Here is a 23,651-nt window from a genome sequence, read left to right on the forward strand (position 1 = left end):
CCTTAAACGTATTTGATTTTAACGATTGGTTCATTAAACAAATACGTGACACTTGGATTTTAGAAAATCAGATTTCTAAAATGTTATCACTTGAGATAAATTATTTGGATAATTTATAAATATTAAGGATATCAATTATTTATAGGTTTAAATAATTATGTTGTGTTATATTTATAAATTGGTTTATAAATGTACAAGTAACTAAATAATATGCATGGGTTTTGTCTTGTTTTAAAAAGGAATTAATTTTTTTTTAATAATTCCCCATAGTGGACGGTTTTGGGGAAGACCAAATCACCACCCATGCTTGTTTTTATGTTATTTTAGTAACACAATTCCTTAGGAGCATGTGACACACATATACCAAGTTATTGACTAGTTTTTTCATACATGCAAGTTTGAAAAACAAACTCGAATTCTCTCCCATATAGCTGCTGCCGAAATTTTGGGAGAGAAGGAGAGGGATTAGCTTGTTTATCTTGGTCTTTCAAGTGTCTAAATCCTAACCAAATTAATAGAGGGTGTTGGTGATTGAAAGCTTGGGGTATGCTACACTTGAGGCTTCAAGTTAGAAGCTATAAACTCTTCAACATCATCAAACATTCAGCTCAAAAACACTGCTGCTGCTGTTCGGTTTTAACAAGGGTAGAAAAGTGGGTTTCAAGCTAGGTTTCAAGGTGATAAAGGTTTAACTAACTCAAGAGTGGTTTGGTGTATTGTTCTATCATCTCCATCATCATCTTAAGCCTTCTAAACAGCCCTCAAACTAGTTTTGAGGAGGTATAATCTCTATCCTTTCTTGTTAGTTTGTAAGTATTATTTCACAACTTGATCCATGGGGTTTAACTTTAAATTGGTTTAAAGATTAACAAGTTTAAATTGGTAATTACACGCTTCCGTTTTTCTTATAATCATAAATGGTTTTAAGAGTATATGAACTTGTTAAATCCCAACACCTCCTACATTACCTTGCTGTTGGTTTCTCTCAACCTGTGGATGTCTTCCATGGTATTGTACTGCGGCGTTATTTCGCCTCTTCAAAACTTTCGCACCATGGTATACATTTAAACCTATAGTATCGCGGGGTTCTGGTTCTTCCACTAATAATCCCCCCCGACTTATATCCACACCGAGATATTCAGCAATCAAAGTAATAAAAATACCACCTCCTATTATGCTATGCGGTCTCATCCCCCTAACCATAGCTGATAAATAATAACCCACACAATACGGTATACTTACAGCGCTTTGTGGGTCTCGAATACACATATGGTAAAACAAATCCTGTTCATTTACCTTTTCCTTGTTCTTACCCCTTTGTGTAATCGAATTAGCTAAAAACCTATGAATTACTCTTAATTCAGCTCTATCTATATCCAAATAAGAGTAATTTCCCCCTTTGAAACGGTGATGGCTTGTCATTTGACTCCACACACCGTTTGTATCAAAATTTTCATCTATCTTTCTACCATTTAGTATCAACCCTCTACAATCGGCAGATGCTAACTCCTCAGGCGTATATATACGTAAAGCCTGAGCCATGTCTAGTAAAGACATGTGGCGCATCGAACCTCCTAACAAAAATCTAATAAAAGATCGATCGGTTAAACTAGCTACCCGATCATTCAACTCTATACTACACAACAATTCTTCACACCATACTTTATATACAGGTCTACGCATGGTGAATAAACGTACCCAGTCATTAAAAGTAGAATTACCATACCTCTGTACAAGTAATTCCCTAATTGGCCTGGCCAATTCTACAGCTTCTAAGGGTCCCCATTCTATGACCCTTGGTACCTCAACAACTTTGGAATGAAGAGTATGCAAACCCCTTTGGTATTTTGGATAATCTATCCAAAGTCTGTCAAATCTCAGGTTCGGGTGCAACTCTTCCAAGTGCATATCAGAAAATGTCATGACTGGGTGAGGTATATCTTGCTTGTAGTAGTTATCCACCTCCTGTTGTTCCGCATTCTCAGCAGGAGCATTGCGGGCTTGGGATGAAGATTCACCCCTTTCAGTCTGCAAAACACATCAAACACAATTTTTGTGCATCCAAATATGCATTAGTGTCAGCAAAATCATCAATCAAAATAATTACAATGACATGATCAATTTATATCAAACTTAAGCTCATTTTCATATTTTCATCAAATCTACACTTTTTCAAATAAGCATATACGAAAATGTTTGCCAAGTTCATAAGCATTCAACTCAAACAACATGTCAAAATAATCATTACTAGCAATTAAACAAGTTTCAAATGGCATTATCTCTCAAAAATCAAGTTCATGAATTTTAGACTTGAAAAAGTCCACTTTAATTCTCAAAATCATGTTTAGGCTCAAAGTTTGGATCATTTAACGACCTAGACATGTTACACTACTTAATTTAGCAATAATTCATGACAAAAATCGGCCATAACCTGTTTATATCAAAAAGCCCCAAATTTGCTCAAGAACACAAACCCTAGATTACTCAAAATTTGAAGTTTAAGGCTTCTAATCATGTTAAATGGCATCAATCTAGGTTATACAAGCATAATACATAAACAATTTAAGCTTAATTACACTAAAAAGCATCAAAATCAAATTGGGGAAAAAAATTGCTCAAGAACACTAATTTCGGATTAAATGGTGTTTAGGTGTAGAAATTTACCGTTTTTCTTGAGTAATTCCTTGATAGCATCCTTCTCAACATGATTTTAGTAAAAGATTTGGTGATTAACGGTAAAAAATTGTGATTTTGGGGTGTATTTTTCGGGTATTTTCGAGGGTTATTTTCGCAGTTTTCTTGTTTGAGGTGTGCAACTGAGCTGTTACAGCTCTTATATTTTTTTTCTTCTGTAATTCGATGTTCCCGCGAGTCGCGGAGATTAAACCTTCAAACTCCGTGAGTCGCGGAGTTTGGTATATTTTTTTTTTAACTTATAAAACAATTAAGTAATTAATTTTTAAAATTTTGTTTCCTTTGTTATTTAGGACGAGGTCGTTTCGGATTGATGTCCTAGTCCGTCCTTCGACAAAATTTTAAAATTTGTCTTTTTGTAGCGATTGTTTTAAAAGCTAAGATTTTTGAGTTTTTTAATGTTTTTGGCATACTTTAATTCAATAAGATTAAAAATAATGATAGTAAAAGTTCTCCTCCCTCCCTTGGGTAAAGCAATTTCGGTTCAAAGACCTAGTCTTCAACTTACGACGAATTTTAAAAATCATATCTTTAACTTAATGAGATAAAGTAAATTTTTGTTTTCAAATTCACACAACTTAAATATAAAATTCAAAATTAATATTAAAAATTCACACCAAACTTAAAATTTAAAATGCATAAAATTAAAATTCATATTTTAAAAATTAAAAAATCACACCAAACTTAATTTAAAAATTCATATTATAAATTCACACCAAACTTATATTAATTTTTCAAATATTTACAATTTTAAAAATATTGTTTTTACAAAGTTTACAATATTAATTTAAGATTTAAATATTAATTTTAAAAACATGGTAAAAATAAAATTAAAAATCTTTTTGGCTTTTTATCCCACTTTAATCAATCAAATATTATCAAAAATATGCGCCCCTCTTTTCGGTAAAGTAATTTTGGTTCCAAGACCTAATTTAACTCATGACGAATTTTTGAAATATTTTGAGTTGATTGATTAAAGATATTTATACCTTAAGAATAAACGTTAAATTTCGCAGTGATGTAATAAATTTTTGAATGATATCAATAATTTTGGTCGCCAAACCTAATTTTATTCAATACCAATTTAATACTTTTTAGCGAACAAATTAGCGTTTATTATCAAAAGGTTAAAAAAAAATAAAAAAATAAAATAAAAACTGTACAGACATACCTGTGAAATAGATTTCTTAGTTATATGATCTATCCCATTCATAAGATAGTCGGTTTAATTGGTTTTCCATGGCTACATAGGCGTAACCTCGAGCATTCAGTGTCTTTTTTTCTAAACATATGAACGGTCCGTCTCTGCATAAAGTAACAAATTCGGTATTTGAATAGGTTTGATTATTTGAACATTTACCTCCATGTGACCATTTTCCGCATTTGTGACATCTTTCTAGGTGTCGTGCTCTTATTTTTACTGCGGATTTTGATTTTCCTTTACCAAATTGTAACTTATTATCTTCGCATCTGGATTCTTTTCTAACTCCGTCCATTCTTTCTCTGATTACTGATACTAGTTCACTCGGTAGTATGTCATTATTACGTTTAGTGATCAAAGCGTGTAGCATTAGACCATGGTTTAGTTCACAGGCAGTCTTCATTTTGTAAAAACCTAAAAAAAATAAAAATTCAGAATGGGGGGAGAAGACTAGTTCTTTAGGGTCTGCTAGGGAAAGACCATTCGGATTCCATTTTCGAGAACTACACGAAAATAGACAATCTAACTCTAACAGAAATACATATTATCCTTTAAAGACTTGATTCTCCCCACACTTAGTTAGCCTTGGTGTCGAAATTGTGATAAACTTCGTTGTCAACTTCCATCGGACCATGTATGTAGTGTTTAACTCTGTGACCATTAACTTTAAATTCAATCCCATTTGAATTTATCAATTCTACTGTTCCGTATGGGAAAACTCTTTTGACTATGAATGGTCCAGACCATCTTGATTTCAATTTTCCAGGAAATAGCTTGAATCGTGAATTGAAAAGAAGAACTCTGTCTCCTTCTTTAAATTCTTTTGAACTTCTGATTCTTTTATCATGCCATTTCTTCGTTCTTTCTTTATAGATTAACGAATTTTCGTATGCTTCATGTCTTAATTCTTCTAATTCGTTTAGTTGACTTAATCGTAGACGTCCAGCTTCATGTAAATCAAGATTACATGTCTTCAAAGCCCAAAATGCTTTGTGTTCAATTTCTACTGGAAGATGACATGCTTTTCCATAAACAAGTCTAGAAGGTGTGGTTCCAATTGGAGTTTTGTAGGCTGTTCTAAAAGCCCAGAGTGCATCCTCCAATTTAATGGACCATTCCTTCGGATTTGATCCTACGGTTTTCTCTAGAATACGTTTTAAAGCTCGGTTGGTATTTTCAACTTGTCCACTTGTTTGTGGATGATATGCGGTGGAGATTTTATGAGTTACTCCATATCTTTTAAGAACTTTCTCAAGTTGATTATTACAGAAATGAGTACCCCGATCACTTATTAAAGCTTTCGGTGTTCCAAACCTTGCAAAAAGACATTTTAAAAAGTTGACTACAACTCGTGCATCGTTAGTTGGGAGAGCTTGTGCTTCCGCCCATTTAGATACATAATCAATGGCTACGAGTATATATAGATTATTATGAGATTTTGGAAATGGACCCATAAAGTCAATACCCCAAATGTCAAATACTTCACATACTTGGATGACATTTTGTGGCATTTCATCACGTTGACTTATTTTTCTGGCCCTTTGACAAGCATCACAGGATTTGCAAAGAAGGTGTGCGTCTTTGTAAATTGTAGGCTAATAAAATCCAGCATCATAAACTTTTCTTGCTGTTAATTGAGGCCCATAATGCCCTCCTGTTGGTCCTGTGTGACAATGGTTTAATATTTTACTAGCTTCATCTCCAAATACACATCGGCGTATTATTCCATCGGGACAACTTTTAAACAGATGTGGATCTTCCCAAAAATAGTGTTTTATATCACTGAAGAATTTCTTTCGTCTTTGGTACGATAATCCTTTTTCAAGGAATCCACAAACTAAGTTGTTTGCATAGTCTGCAAACCATGAAATTTCATTATAATCTATCTTCAATAGATATTCATCAGGAAAGTTGTCTTGTATGGCCGATTCATTTAGAACTTCTAATTCGGGATTTTCAAGACGAGAAAGATGATCAGCGGCGAGATTTTCTGCTCCTCTTTTATCTCGGATTTCAATATCAAACTCTTGTAAGAGTAAGATCCAACGGATTAATCTTGGTTTAGCATCTTGTTTCGAAAATAGGTATCTAAGAGCAGAATGGTCGGTATAGACCACCGTTTTTGCTAGAACGAGATATGATCGAAATTTGTCAAAAGCAAAGACAATAGCAAGGAGTTCTTTTTCAGTAGTTGTATAGTTCGTTTGTGCTCCTTGTAACGTCTTACTAGCATAATATATAGGTTAAAATCATTTTTCAATCCTTTGTCCTAAAACGGCTCCCATTGCAAAATTACTTGCATCGCACATTAGTTCAAATGGTAGATTCCAATTTGGTGTTATCAAGATCGGCGCATTAGTTAGTTTCTCTTTAAGAATATTAAAAGATTTGATACACTCATCTGAAAAGATGAATGGAGCATCCTTTTCTAGGAGTTTATTCATAGGAGTGGCAATTTTAGAAAATTTTTTTATGAAACGTCGGTAAAAACCGGCATGCCTTAGAAAACTCCTAACTCCTCTAACATTGGTGGGATGTGGAAGTTTAGCAATTACATCTACTTTAGCTCTATCCACTTCAATTCCTTCTTTTGAAATTTTATGTCCAAGAACGATGCCTTCTTTAACCATGAAATGGCATTTCTCCCAATTAAGAACTAGATTTGATTGTTCGCATCTAATAAGCATTCGTTCCAGATTAACTAGACATGATTCAAATGTATCACCGAAGACTGAAAAGCCATCCATGAATACTTCCATGCATTCTTCTATCATGTCGTGAAAAATCGTCATCATACACCTTTGAAAGGTTGCTGGGGCGTTGCAAAGTCCAAATGGCATGCGTTTGTAAGCAAAAGTACCATAAGGGCACGTGAATGTGGTTTTCTCTTGATCTTCGGGTGCTATTGGAATTTGAAAATATCCGGAAAATCCATCTAGAAAACAATAGTAACTATTTCCGGCTAATCTTTTCAACATTTGATCTATGAAAGGTAAGGGAAAGTGATCTTTTCTGGTGGCGTCATTTAATTTTCTATAATCAATACATACACGCCATCCTGTTACAGTCCTAGTAGGAATAAGCTCATTTTTCTCATTTGTAATGACAGTCATGCCACCCTTCTTAGGCACGCATTGAACTGGGCTTACCCATGGACTATCAGAAATTGGATAAATTAAACCTGCGTCTAGCAGTTTAATAATCTCTTTCTTAACTACATCTTGCATATTAGGATTTAGTCTTCGTTGGCTTTGCACATACGTTTTATGACCTTCTTCCATAAGGATTTTATGTTTGCAATACGAAGGACTTATTCCTTTAATATCATGAATCTTCCATGCAATGGCTGGTTTATGAGCTTTCAACACAGAAATGAGTTGTGATTTCTCATTTTCAGTAAGAGAAGACGATATTATTACAGGTAATTCAGATTCATCATGTAAATAAGCGTATTCCAAATGGTTTGGAAGTGGCTTTAACTCTAATTTCGGAGGTTCTTCTATCGATGATTTATATCGATATCTATCTTCTTCATTTAGCATTTGATTTTCTTCTGTTGTTGGTTCATATCCATTAGCTATAAGTGTAGCTAACATTTCAGCTTCATCAATTGGTTCATTACCTTCTCCTAAAGAACATTCTCCTATTCCTTGTAATTCTGGAAATTCTTCTAACAATTCTGCATGTGCATCTATAGTTTGAATATAATAACATGTATCATCTGCAGATTGTGCTTGTTGCATTGCTCTATCAACTGAAAAGGTAACACTCTCATCCTCTATACTTAGGGTCAATTTCTTACCGAACACGTCTATCATTGCTTTAGCCGTGTTTAAGAATGGTCTTCCTAATATGAGAGGAACTTGAGAATCTTCTTCCATGTCCAAAACAACAAAATCTACTGGAAATACTAAAGTACCAACTTTAACTAGCATGTTCTCCATTATCTCTCTAGGATATTTTATTGATCTATCGGCTAGTTGTATGCTTATTCTGGTTGGTTTCAATTCTCCAAGGTCTAGTTTAGCGTATAGTGAATACGGCATTAGATTTATACTAGCACCTAAATTTGCTAATGCTTCTATTGAATTAAGACTACCCAGAAAACATGGAATTGTGAAACTTCCTGGATCAGATAGTTTTTCTGGTATCTTATTCAACAGCACTGCTGAACAATTAGCATTCATAGTAACACCCGAGAGTTCTTCCATTTTTTTCTATTTGAAATTAGATCTTTCAAGAATTTAGCATATCTAGGCATTCCTGAAATCACATCAATGAAAGGAAGATTTACATTTATCTGTTTAAACATATCCAAGAATTTGGATTGCTCGGCTTCAAGTTTCTCTTTCTTCATTTTACTCGGGTAAGGAAGTGGTGGTTGGTATGGTTTAACATAGGGTTTAGCCTTAACTGTGTTATCTTCATTAACCTTTTCAACTACCGGTTCTTTTTCCTTATCTTGATCAGGTTGTGGTTCTTGTGGAGTAGGAATAGCTTCATCAGAAGTTACAGGTATTTCAGGTGGTTTAAGTGTTGTACCACTTCTTGTGGTAATGGCTTTAGCTGTTTCATTCCGGGGGTTAGCATTTGTATCACTAGGTAGACTTCCCGGTTTTCTTTCACCTATTAACCTTGCTAGGTTACTTACTTCTTGTTCCAGATTTTGAATAGAAGCTTGTTGATTTCTAAATGCTTGAGCATTTTGTTCATTAGTTTGTTTCTGAGATGTGAAAAACTGCGTTTGAGTTTCAACTAGCTTCGTCATCATATCTTCTAAATTCGGCTTTTTATCATCGGTTTGTTGTGGTGGTTTGTTTTGAAAATTAGGTCTTTGCTGATTGTAAGTATTATTGGATACTTGTTGATTGCTAGGACCTTGTTGGTTGTTGTATGGAATATTTCTGTTATAATTCTGGTTTTGATTGTAAATATGTCTTGGCGGTTGATAATTATTCTGATAATTATTTCCAGGCCTTTGGTTTATGTATGAAATATTCTCTCTTTGTTCCATTGTTAATTCAATACTGAGACAATCTTTTGTCAAATGTGGTCCTCCACACTGCTCACAACTAATTCGTATTGAGTGAATATCTTTAGTCATCTTTTCCATTCGTCTCTCCACAGCATCTATCTTTGCGGAAATGGAATCTAAGTCATGACTAGAATCGGCTCTAGCTGCTTTAGATGATCTAACGATATCTTTTTCTTGGTGCCACTCATGTGAGTGGGAAGCAGTGTTATCAATAATTTTGTAAGCATCAGTTTCGGTTTTCTTCATAATAGAACCACCAGCTGCTATATCTATGTCTTTTCTTGTAGTGATGTCGCATCCTTGGTAGAATATTTGTACTATTTGACAGGTGTCTAAACCATGTTGCGGACATCCTCTTAATAACTTTCCATATCTAGTCCACGCCTCATATAGAGTTTCATTCGGCTTTTGTGTGAACGTAACAATTTCTGCTTGAAGTCTTACGGCTTTAGATGTCGGAAAGAATTGTTTAAGAAATTTTTCAACTAAAACGTCCCATGTATCGATCGCCCCTTCAGGTAACGATTCCAACCAATCTTTGGCTTCTCCCTTTAAAGTCCAGGGAAATAACATGAGATATATCTGTTCATCCTCCACTTCTCGGATTTTAAATAGTGTGCAGATCCTATTAAAGGTACGTAGATGTTCATTTGGATCTTCCTTCGGCGCACCACTAAATTGGCATTGATTAGTCACCATGTGTAGAATTTGTCCTTTGATTTCATAATCTGGCGCATTAATGTCTGGATGAGTAATTGCGTGACCTTGGCCAGTGCGTTTAGCTCTCATTCGGTCTTCCATACTTAAAGGTTCCAAATTCTCCATAATTGAATTTGTTGAATCGGAATCACTAGAGGATTCTGATTTTATGGTTCGTTCCTCAACAATCTCTGTTTGAATGATTGGTGGTTCCGGAGGAAAGTTTAGTGGTTCAGGATCTACGAATCGTTCCTGAATATTCTCCGGATTCTCAATTGTGAGGTCGGGTTCAAAAAATGGATTATCGGAAATTTGAACTGGAGTACTTGGTCGACTGGATGAAGATTCTAAAGAAAAATCAACGGTAGTAATATTTGCTAAATGTCTTGATCTAGTTACAGGTGGTGAACGTACAAAAGGTGGTGAACGTCTTGCTCGGTGCATTCACTGAATATCCTATTAGTTTTTAAAAGGAAAGAAAAATTATAATAAGTTATCCAATCAATAGACTTTTCTGATTTTGCCCACGTTTTGAATAGCCAAAAGATGCAGCAGAGGGGCAGGATTCGTTTGGTCTCAATATAATTGAGGACTGTTTGGCTCCAATAACCCGGTCCACGTACAAATCCAACTATTACTACGAACCAGAAAATTTTGATGTCTATCAATTTAACCACTTAAAATAAATTTTCGTAATTTTAAGAAATTTAGATAAGAAGTAGAATAAAAATCTATGTCCTAAAACTAGAATAGCGAGAAATAAGAAAGAAAAAGAGTTCGTCGGAAAAAGGTCGAAAAAGAAAAATGGTTGAAAAATAAAAGGTGACGGAAAAATAAAAGAAACTTATAAAACTTAAAAACACTTGACTAACCTAACCTTATTACTACAACTAACTTAAAATTATAATCGCAAATTGAGATTACTAATTGGAATGATAATTGATACATAGGAAAAAGTCGTCTAAAAATATTAAAGCTTACAGGAAAAACTAAATCCCAAATGGAAATAACTTAAAAAGAAACTAAAACTTAAAAAGGCGTCGCAAAATTCTAAAGTACCTAAATCTTAGTCTAAAGAAAAAGCACTTAAGGAATTTTACGGCAAAGACTAAAAATCTAGAAGTAAAAATAACTATGGCAAAAACTAAGTTTAAAACTAAATATGAGCGAAAAATACAAATATTACGCTAAAACAATTAAAAATGGACAAAATATAAAAATATACAAAAAGTTGTAAAAAGTACAATTTTTTTTATAAAAATATTATTTTTATATTATTTTATAAAAGTATTAATTTAAATATATAAATAAAACTAATTAAAACTTAATATAACTAAATGATTAAAATTAAATATTAATTTAATTAAAACCTAAATCTTAATTAATTAATAATAATAATTATTACTCCGTATTAATTGCAGTTAGGGTTTCTGGCAGGCGTGTCAGAAAAAGCTCCGCGAGTCGCGGTATTTTAAACAGCAAACCCCGCGAGTCGCGAGGTTTCAAAATTCAAACCTGGAACAGTTTAAAACTGACGCGTTTTTTTTATTTTATTTTTTATTTTTTTATTTTCTGTTTTAAATTTAATTAATCTATTTATATAAGTTAAATAAGACTTATCTTAAAAACTAAGATAAAAATAAAATACTTTATAATTTTATAAATAACAATCTAAAAAATAGATTTATATATAATTATTTTTTTTTCTGTTTTATATTTATAAAATATATTTATAAAATAAATTAAATAAAACTTATATTTTTACAAACTAAAGAAACTTTATAAAACTTAAATATTTATCAAACTCCTAAAAATATTTATATTTTTGTTTTTCTTTTTATATTTTCGAATATTTAAAACGTATTTTTATAAAAACGAATTTTAATAAAAGTAAACTAAAAATCTTTTTTTTTTATTTTTTATTTTTTATATTAGCGTTGCGCTTCCGGCTTTTAAGAGATTCCCCGGCAGCGGCGCCAAAAATACTTGATGTTTTAGCAGAGTAGTATATAAAATAGCTTATATTTTTACAGGAAATACTATTAAATACGATACAATTTTACACAAGATATTTATTTATTTATAGAATGGATATACTTAAACCTTGCTACAACACTTATAGGCAGTGTACCTAATCGTACAGTAGTGTAGTTTTTAGTAAGTCCGGTTCGTTCCACAGGGAAATCTTTAAACAAAGCTTAACGCTATATTAGTTTACTTTTATAAAAATACAAATATATATATAAGTAATATTATTATTATAAAAGGGGGGGTTTTTACCGTTTAATGACCGGTTTGTCGATTTTAAAACTTTAGTCACAGTTAAAACCAAATGTAAAATATTAAAAATAAATACAAGACTTAAATTAAAGCGGAAAGTAAATAACGATAATGAAATTGCGAATAATAAAAGTACGATAATTAAAAGTGCAATTAAATAAAATAACAATAAAAATGCGATAATTAGAAGTGCAATTAAATATAAAATAAAGGAAATTAAATATGAAATAAAAGAATTATGCTTATTTAAACTTCCGTAATCATGATGTTTGACGTGTTGATTTTAGTTTTATGCCCATGGGTTAATTGTCCTTTGTCCTGGATTATTTAATATGTCCATACGGATTTTGTCCATAATAGTCCATCAGTCATAAATATAAAGAGCGAAAGCCTTCGTCAAATTATTCTTATTCCCGAAGTCAAATATTCCAACTAATTGGGGATTCGAATTGTAACAAGGTTTTAATACTTTGTTTAATGAATACACCAGGTTATCGACTGCGTGTAAACCAAGGTTTTACTACTTTGTTAACAATTACACCAATTACCCTTGAATGTAATTCACCCCTGTTTCAACAAGTCTATTAACTATTAATCCAGTTCCGTGTCCGGTAAAATGAATAATTATTGGTATTTATAGATATCCCGCCCACCGTACCCAGTCAAGCGTATGTGGTTATATATAAATACGTCGAATTATAAGTTTGTATATTAAATTAACAAGGTATTGTTTAGTTAATATAAAACCCATTAATAACCCATAGTCTAATTTCCACAAGTGTCGTTCTTTTATCCAAACCCAAATTATGGTACAAAGCCCAATTACCCAATTTTAGTAATTAGCCCAACATCATGATTACTTCGGATTAAATAAGCATAATAATAACTTAGCTACGAGACATTAAATTAAAAAGGTTGAACATAACTTACAATGATTAAAAATAGCGTAGCGTTACACGGACAGAATTTCGACTTACACCCTTACAACATTCGCTAACATACCCTTATTATTAGGATTAAAATTAAAATTAAAATTAAAATATAAATTATATATATATATTTTACGTATATAGATAGAGAGAATGATATATGATGATTAAAAATGCTCAGAATTCGGTTGCTTTTATAGGGACTTTCAAAACTTGGGGCTCCGCGACTCGCGGCCCTTTTGGCTTTCAAACTCCGCGAGTCGCGGAGTTTGTAAATACAGCTCAGTCCCTTTTGGAGTCTTTCTTGCCGACGATTTATTTATAAATATAATATATATATAATTAATATAATTAATTATATATTATATTATATTTATATACATAGTTAACTTGTAATTTTTAGTCCGTTGCGTCGAGCGTTGAGAGTTGACTCTGGTCCCGGTTCCGGATTTTCGAACGTCCTTGCGTACAATTTAATATCTTGTACTTTGCGTTTTGAATCTTGTACTCTTGTAATTTCGAGACGTTTCTTATTAATAATTGGAACCTCTTTGATTGTCTTTTGTACTTTTGAGCTTTTTGGTCGTTTGCGTCTTCAATTCGTCGAATCTGTCTTTTGTCTTCACCTTTTATTATTTAAACGAATATCACTTGTAAATAGAACAATTGCAACTAAAAGCTTGTCTTTCTTGAGGAATAATGCTATGAAATATATGTTCGTTTTTAGCATTATCAGAATCGAATGTTGTTATGAACATCATTACTACCTCAAGTTCTTTGGATAAACCTACTGGAAATGAGAAAAATAGATCTAGCTTCAAAGGATCCTTGGATGGCTTGAAAGTTCTTGAAGCAGAATCATGACACGAAAACAATTTCAAGTAAGATTTCCACTCGAAATAAGATTGTTATAGTTATAGAAATTGAATTAAAGTTTGAATATGATTATTACCTTGTATTAGAAAGATAACCTACTGTAAGTAACAAAGGTTTCTTGATCTTGGATGATTACTTAGAATGGATTTAGAAAACTTGGAAGTAAACTTGCAATCTTGGAAGTATTCTTGATTTAATGAAACTAGAACTTTTGAAATTTATGAAGAACACTTAGAACTTGAAGATAGAACTTGAGAGAGATCAATTAGATGAAGAAATTTGAAGAATGAAAGTGTTTGTAGGTGTTTTTGGTCGTTGGTGTATGGATTAGATATAAAGGATATGTAATTTTGTTTTCATGTAAATAAGTCATGAATGATTACTCATATTTTTGTAATTTTATGAGATATTTCATGCTAGTTACCAAATGATGGTTCCCACATGTGTTAGGTGACTCACATGGGCTGCTAAGAGCTGATCATTGGAGTGTATATACCAATAGTACATACATCTAAAAGCTGTGTATTGTACGAGTACGAATACGGGTGCATACGAGTAGAATTGTTGATGAAACTGAACGAGGATGTAATTGTAAGCATTTTTGTTAAGTAGAAGTATTTAGATAAGTGTCTTGAAGTCTTTCAAAAGTGTATGAATACATATTAAAACACTACATGTATATACATTTTAACTGAGTCGTTAAGTCATCGTTAGTCGTTACATGTAAATGTTGTTTTGAAACCTTTAGGTTAACGATCTTGTTGAATGTTGTTAACCCATTGTTTATTATAACAAATGAGATGTTAAATTGTTATATTATCATGATATTATGATATATAATATATCTTAGTATGATATATATACAGTTAAATGTCATTACAACGATAATCGTTACATATATGTCTCATTTCGAAATCATTAAGTTAGTAGTCTTATTTTTACATATGTATTTCATTGTTAATACACTTAATAATATATTTACTTATCATTTAACATAATTAACCAAGTGTATCAATATCTTAATATGATTCATATGTACCTAGTAAGACGTTGTTATAACGATAATCGTTATATATATCGTTTTCGAGTTTCTTAAATTAATAGTCTCATTTTTTATGTATATAACTCATTGTTAAAATACCTAATGAGATACATACTTATAATAAAATCATGTTAACTATATATATAACCATATATATGTCATCGTATAGTTTTTACAAGTTTTAACGTTCGTGAATCACCGGTCAACTTGGGTGGTCAATTGTCTATATGAAACCTATTTCAATTAATCAAGTCCTAACAAGTTTGATTGCTTAACATGTTGGAAACATTTAATCATGTAAATATAGTTCTCATTAAACATATAATCATAGAAAGGTTCGGAAAAGTTCGGGTCACTACAGTACCTACCCGTTAAATAAATTTCGTCCCGAAATTTTAAGCGATTGGAGGTGTTGGCTCATCTTCTGGAAATAAGTGCGGGTACTTCTTCTTCATCTGGTCTTCTCATTCCCAGGTGAACTCGGGTCCTATATGTAAAGACCCGTCCTAATCCATCCGGACGAAGTCCTAATCGATTATAAACGATTCACAACAGTTGATTACATCGCGAGGTACTTGACCTCTATATGATACATTTTACAGATATTGCATTCGTTTTTGAAAAGACAATCTTTCATTACATCAAAAGTTGACGGCATGCATACCATTTCATAATATATCTAACTATAATTGACTTAATGATAATCTTCATGAACTCAATGACTCGAATGCAACGTCTTTTGAAATATGCCATGAATGACTCCAAGTAATATTCCTAAAATGAGCAAATGCACAGCGGAAGATTTCTTTCGTACCTGATAATAAACATGCTTTCAAGTGTCAACCAAAAGGTTGGTGAGTTCATTAGTTTATCATAAATAATCATTTCATAACTTTAATAGACCACAAGATTTCATATTTCCATTTCTCATAAACATACGTCCCATGCATAGAGACAAAAATATCATTCATATGGATTGAACACCTGGTAACCGACATTCACAATATGCATATATGAATATCCCCATCATTCCGGGATCCTCCTTCGGACATGATATAAATTTCGAAGTACTAAAGCATCCGGTACTTTGGATGGGGCTTGTTCGGCCCGATAGATCTATCTTTAGAATTCGCGTCAATTAGGGTGTCTGTTCCCTAATTCTTAGATTACCAGACTAAATAAAAAGGGGCATATTCGATTTCGATAATTCAACCATATAATGTAGTTTCGATTACTTGTGTCTATTTCGTAAAACATTTATAAAAATTGCGCATGTATTCTCAGCCTAAAAATATAAAGGGTAAAAAGGCAAATGAAACTCACCTAATGTATTTTGTAGTAAAAATACATATGACCATAATGAACAACTGAACAATGCAGGGTTGGCCTCGGATTCACGAACCTATATAATTTATTTTAACACATATAATTAACATGTATTAATAATCAAACTCGTTTGTATATTTTAAATTATATATTACTTATTTAATTTAGTAATGTAATATTTATATAAATATTATATATGTATTTGGTATATTTTTATATAATTAACTTTTGGTTTATTAAAAACAATGACTTTACTAATACTAAAATAATGTTAATAATAATAATAATAATAATAATAATAATAATAATAATAATAATAATAATAATAATAATAATAATAATAATAATAATAATAATAATAATAATAATAAAATAAAAATGAAAAAATAAAAAAAATAAACATGAAATCAATATACCATTCGATTCCTGGATCCATTTCTAGTATGCTAACAACCCATCGAAAAATTTGGTCCAACATTAATCAAGCCCAAAAGCAAAACCCAAATATTAAACCCAATCCATTGTTTCCTTTAAATCTGAAACATATTCGATGGTTTGCCAGATAATTAAATAGTTTCGAGTTCTATGGTGTACCAGTCAATCTGTTCATCTGCCCATCGATACCCTAATTTTTTTTCTAAGATTAAATTTCCATAAAATCAAGTTACAAGATCACTGAACTTGTTTCTTGGATTCATGCTTTAGGGGTTTTGTGAAGGAGAATTCCAGGCTAAAACAACAACAAATTCTAATTTTTGTTAACAATGGCGTCGGTGATGAAGAACTTGAAAAATCAGAGATTGAAGTCCAAGGCGTAACAGGTATAATTTCTTCATGAAAAGGGTTTAGAATCTTCCATAGAACACTCGTTACTCATTAATTGTACCAAAAATAACATATTGATTTGTATATGTAGTGGTAATTGATCAATTTGTGTAGATAGTGATAATTGACTAATTATATGACTGTTAATGGATGGTCTTCCTATTTGATTAGACACAAGATGGTATGGACAGAAGTTGGAACAACTTGCAGGTGATTTTGGATTCTGGGTTTACAACGAACAGGAGACAGAAAAAAAAATATGATAGGCTGCGTGTGGTGGTTGAACAGAAAATAAAAAATTTGTTGTTGCAAAAAGGATCGAATAAAGAGTGAAGATAGAGGAGGTGGTGATAGTTTGATTTGATGTTCACTTAAACAGGATTTTAGTAGCAGCACGAATAAGGGTAACCTAGCTGCAGCAGTGGGTTCATCTGCCATTCCTTTCGTGTTTTAAAATCAAAATAGAAACTGCAGAAGTTGTAGGAGTAAGGCAGTGAGAGTGTCGTGGTGGTAGGTTTCACAATGTTTGTTTATGAGTGGTGGTTATGTTAGGATATAATGGTGGTTGTGGCTTGATGATGGTGGATGTGGAGCTTCAGTTTGAGATATATACAGTCGTAGTAGCAGTAAAACAGTAGCAAGTAGTAATTGAACAATGGGCAGAAGTATGCAGCAATAAATCCTATGGGTGGTGATCTCGGTTTGGGTTTGAACCAAAGAAACGAAGAGTGATGGTAAGGTGGTGGTTCGAGTAAGAAGTAGCATCGAATACAAGTAACGGTAATTGTTATGGGTGCTTAGTGATCTTGTTCATCGACATTATTCATGGTTTCTTGATGGAAGATATGGATAATTGATGGTGGTGAAGGTTAATGGTTCTTGAGTTGATAAACAAAAATAGTAAATAGAGAGATGGTTTAAGTTAATACTCGATATAGAGAAGGGAGTATTATATATATATATAGAAAAAGATATAGTGTTAATACATTTATGTGTAAAGCTTGTCAAGTAGCATCAAAACAAGAGTAGCTGTCATGCAAGAAAAAGAAATAGAATACAAAGAGGAGTGGATTTGATGTGGTGGTGACTCTTGGTTACAAGAGAGAGTCAAATGATTGTGATATATATATTGTATATGTATATCATATCATATCTATATATAAATATAAAGTTAATAAGAACAGTAATATGTTTATATTCCAACATGTTTTCAATCATGAAGTTATAAAAGAAATTATAAAATACGAAATCAAGCCCCACTTTTAAATTTTGCAACCAACTCATAATCTCGTAATTTCAGTTTGTAGTTTATCTGGCAAGTACTTTAATTAGTGATGGTGTTGATTGTCAAAGATAAATAGAAGTAGAAACAATCGATTATCAATAATGGTTAACAAGTAGGTATAATGCATGCATGTGTGTGTTGTAAAGTTAAAGTGTTGAAAGAAACAAAAGCAGAGAAACAAAAATTGTGATGTGGTGTTCGAATGAAAACAAGAACATATAGTAGTTGGTTTTGTCATGCTTATGCATGTAGGGTATATATATATATTGTTAATAACACAATTATGATATTTATTAATGTGTTAATATGAAAACAAATATAAAAAAATGATTTCAGTTTCCACTAACAAATAAAATCATATATTAGATTTTTAACGTATATCAATTTATTATATATATACATATATTTATATATACATATCTATTTACAACAAGTTTTTCGTGAATCGTCAGGAATGGTCAAAGGACAAATGCATTAACGTAAACTATTCCAAAATTTTGAGACTCAACTTTACAGACTTTGCTTATCGTATCTGAAACATATAAAGATTAAGTTTAAATTTGATCAGAAATTCCCGGGTCGTCACACTCTACGAGCATTCCATCGAACCTTAACAATCGGTATCTTGTTTTGTTTAAGTCTCTTAACCTCACGATCCATTATTTCAATGGGTTCTTCAATGAATTGAAGTTTTTCATTGATTTGAATTTTGTCCAACGGAATAGTGAGATCTTCTTTAGCAAAACATTTCTTCAAATTCGAGACGTGGAAAGTGTTATGTACAGCCGCTAGTTGTTGAGGTAACTCAAGTCAGTAAGCTACTGGTCCGACACGATCAATAATCTTGAATGGTCCAATATACCTTGGATTTAATTTCCCTCGTTTACCAAATCGAACAACACCTTTCCAAGGTGCAACTTTAAGCATGACCATCTCTCCAATTTCAAATTCTATATCTTTTCTTTTAATGTCAGCGTAGCTCTTTTATCGACTTTGGGCGGTTTTCAACCGTTGTTGAATTTTGATGATCTTCTCGGTAGTTTCTTGTATTATCTCCGGACCCGTAATCTGTCTATCCCCCACTTCACTCCAATAAATCGGAGACCTGCACTTTCTACCATAAAGTGCTTCAAACGGCGCCATCTCAATGCTTGAATGGTAGCTATTGTTGTAGGAAAATTCTGCTAACGATAGATGTCGATCCCAACTGTTTCCGAAATCAATAACACAAGCTTGTAGCAAGTCTTCAAGCGTTTGTATCGTCCTTTCGCTCTGCCCATCAGTTTGTAGATGATAGGCAGTACTCATGTCTAGACGAGTTCCCAATGCTTGCTGTAATGTCTGCCAGAATCTTGAAATAAATCTGCCATCCCTATCAGAGATAATAGAGATTGGTATTCCTTGTCTGGAGACGACTTCCTTCAAATACAGTCGTACTAACTTCTCCATCTTGTCATCTTCTCTTATTGGCAGGAAGTGTGCTGACTTGGTGAGACGATCAACTATTACCCAAATAGTATCATAACCACTTGCAGTCCTTGGCAATTTAGTAATGAAATCTATGGTAATGTTTTCCCATTTCCATTCCGGGATTTCAGATTGTTGTAGTAGACCTGATGGTTTCTGATGTTCAGATTTGACCTTAGAACACGTCAAACATTCTCCTACATATTTAGCAATATCGGCTTTCATACCTGGCCACCAAAAATGTTTCTTAAGATCCTTGTACATCTTCCCCGTTCCAGGATGTATTGAGTATCTGGTTTTATGAGCTTCTCTAAGTACCATTTCTCTCATATCTCCAAATTTTGGTACCCAAATTCTTTCAGCCCTATACCGGGTTCCGTCTTCCCGAATATTAAGATGCTTCTCCGATCCTTTGGGTATTTCATCCTTTAAATTTCCCTCTTTTAAAACTCCTTGTTGCTCCTCCTTTATTTGAGTAGTAAGGTTAGTGTGAATCATTATATTCATAGATTTTACTCGAATGGGTTCTCTATCCTTTCTGCTCAAGGCGTCGGCTACCACATTTGCCTTCCCCGGGTGGTAACGAATCTCAAAGTCGTAATCATTCAACAATTCAATCCACCTACGCTGCCTCATATTCAGTTGTTTCTGATTAAATATGTGTTGAAGACTTTTATGGTCGGTATATATAATACTTTTGACCCCATATATAGTAATGCCTCCAAGTCTTTAATGCAAAAATAACCGCGCCTAATTCCAAATCATGCGTCGTATAATTTTTCTCGTGAATCTTCAATTGTCTAGACGCATAAGCAATCACCTTCGTCCGTTGCATTAATACACAACCGAGACCTTGCTTTGATGCGTCAAAATAAATCACAAAATCATCATTCCCTTCAGGCAATGACAATATAGGTACCGTAGTTAGCTTTTTCTTCAATAATTGAAACGCCTTCTCTTGTTCATCCTTCCATTCAAATTTCTTCCCTTTATGCGTTAATGTAGTCAAGGGTTTTGCTATTTTGGAGAAATCTTGGATGAATCTTCTGTAGTAACCAGCGAATCCTAAAAATTGACGTATATGCTTTGGAGTTTTTGGGGTTTCCCACTTTTCAACGGTTTCGATCTTTGCTGGGTCCACCTGGATACCTTCTTTGTTCACTATGTGACCGAGAAATTGAAATTCTTCCAACCAAAATGCACACTTTGAAAACTTAGCGTACAGTTTTTCTTTCCTCAATACTTCTAGCACTTTTCTCAAATTTTCTTCGTGCTCTTGATCATTCTTTGAGTAAATAAGTATGTCATCGATGAAAACAATGACAAACTTGTCAAGATATGGCCCACACACTCGGTTCATAAGGTCCATGAACACAGCTGGTGCGTTAGTAAATCCAAACGGCATAACCATAAACTCGTAATGATCATAACGCGTCCTAAAAGCAGTTTTTGGAATATCATCCTCCTTTACTCGCATTTGATGATATCCAGAACGTAAATCGATCTTCGAATAAACCGACTAGCCTTGTAGTTGATCAAATAAGTCGTCAATTCTTGGCAGTGGATAACGGTTTTTGATGGTAAGTTTGTTCAACTCTCTGTAGTCAATACACAACCTAAATGTACCATCCTTCTTCTTGACAAATAAAACAGGAGCTCCCCATGGTGATGTGCTTGGTCGAATGAAACCACGTTCTAATAGTTCTTGCAGTTGGCTTTGCAGTTCTTTCATCTCGCTGGGTGCGAGTCTATAAGGAGCACGAGCTATTGGTGCAGCTCCTGGTACAAGATCTATTTGAAATTTAATAGATTGATGTGGAGGTAGTCCCGGTAATTCTTTCGGAAATACATCGGAAAATTCTTTTGCGACGGGAACATCATTGATGCTCTTTTCTTCAGTTTGTACTTTCTCGACGTGTGCTAGAACAGCATAACAACCTTTTCTTATTAGTTTTTATGCCTTCAAATTACTAATAAGATGTAGCTTCATGTTGCCCTTTTCTCCGTACACCATTAAGGGTTCTCCTTCTTCTCGTACAATGCGAATTGCATTTTTATAACATACGATCTCTGCTTTCACCTTCTTCAGCCAGTCCATGCCAACTATTACATCAAAACTCCCTAACTCTACTGGTATCAAATCAATCTTAAATATTTCGCTACCCAGTTTAATTTCTCGATTCCGGCATATATTATCTGCTGAAATTAATTTACCGTTTGCTAATTCGAGTAAAAATTTACTATCCAACGGCGTCAATGGACAACTTAATTTAGCACAAAAATCTCTACTCATATAGCTTCTATCCGCATCCGAATCAAATAAAACGTAAGCAGATTTATTGTTAATAAGAAACGTACCCGTAACAAGCTCCGGGTCTTCCTGTGCCTCAGTCGCATTAATATTGAAAACTCTTCCGCGGCCTTGTCCATTCGTGTTCTCCTGGTTCGGGCAATTTCTAATAATGTGGCCCGGTTTTCCGCATTTATAACAAACTACATTGGCATAACTTGCTCCGACACTACTTGCTCCACCATTACTCGTTCCGACACCATTTGTTCCTTTCATTATGTTAACCCCTGGTCCATAGACCTCACACTTCGCTGCGCTATGACCATTCCTTTTACACTTGTTGCAAAATTTGGTGCAGAACCCCGAGTGATACTTTTCACACCTTTGGCATAGCTGCTTCTGATTGTTGTTGTTGTTGTTGTTGTTGTTGTTGCAGTTGTTATTATTATTGGGATGATTGTTGTAGTTGCTGTTGTTGTTGTTGTTGTTGTTGTTGTTGTTGTTGTTGTTTTTGTTGTTGTTGGGCCGTTTGTTGTAGTTGCGATTGATGTTGCGATTGTTGGGATAATTGTTGCGATTATTGTTGTAATTGCTGTTGTTGTTGTATTGGCGATTCTTATCACCGTTTTCCTCCCACTTTCTTTTGACTTGCTTCACATTGGCCTCTTCAGCTGTCTGTTCTTTAATTCTTTCCTCAATCTGGTTCACTAGTTTGTGAGCCATTCTACATGTCTGTTGTATGGAGGCGGGCTCGTGTGAACTTATATCTTCTTGGATTCTTTCTGGTAATCCTTTCACAAACGCGTCAATCTTCTCTTCCTCATCTTCGAACGCTCCCGGACACAATAGGCACAATTCTGTGAATCGTCTTTCATACGTGGTAATATCAAATCCTTGGGTTCGTAACCCTCTAAGTTCTGTCTTGAGCTTATTGACCTCGGTTCTGGGACGGTACTTCTCGTTCATCAAGTGCTTGAATGCTGACCACGGTAGTGCGTACGCATCATCTTGTCCCACTTGCTCTAGATATGTATTCCACCATGTTAACGCAGAACCTGTGAAGGTATGCGTAGCGTACTTCACTTTGTCCTGTTCAGTACACTTACTTATGGCAAACACCGATTCGACCTTCTCGGTCCATCGTTTCAATCCGATCGCTCCTTCGGTTCCATCAAATTCCAAAGGTTTGCAGGCAGTGAATTCTTTGTAGGTGCATCCTACACGATTTCCTGTACTGCTAGATCCAAGGTTATTATTGGTATGTTGCGCAGCCTGTACTGCAGCTATGTTTGAAGCTAGAAAAGTACGGAATTCCTCTTCATTCATATTCACAGTGTGTCGAGTAGTCGGTGCCATTTCCTTCAAAATAGTCAAATGGAACAAGTTAATCATACAGAATATTAAGAGTAGTTAATAGTATTTCGTAGCATAATATGAACTCATTTATAAAAGCTTTTTCTTCATATTAGCGTTTTATAAGTTTAAATTCGGGTAGTACCTACCCGTTAAGTTCATACTTAGTAGCTAATATACAATTCAACTACTACAATTCTATAAGAAAAACTGATTATAATAATATTTCGCATTCAAACTTTTATACAATATTTTACAAACTTACAATACCGCTTATTTTACATAAAGCATGAAATATAGCACACAATAACTTTGATACAAGATAGTTGTGAAGATAATTCTAGCTAGT

The sequence above is a fragment of the Rutidosis leptorrhynchoides genome, chromosome 3, assembly GCF_046630445.1.
Source record: "Rutidosis leptorrhynchoides isolate AG116_Rl617_1_P2 chromosome 3, CSIRO_AGI_Rlap_v1, whole genome shotgun sequence".
NCBI classification, from domain to species: Eukaryota; Viridiplantae; Streptophyta; class Magnoliopsida; order Asterales; family Asteraceae; genus Rutidosis; species Rutidosis leptorrhynchoides.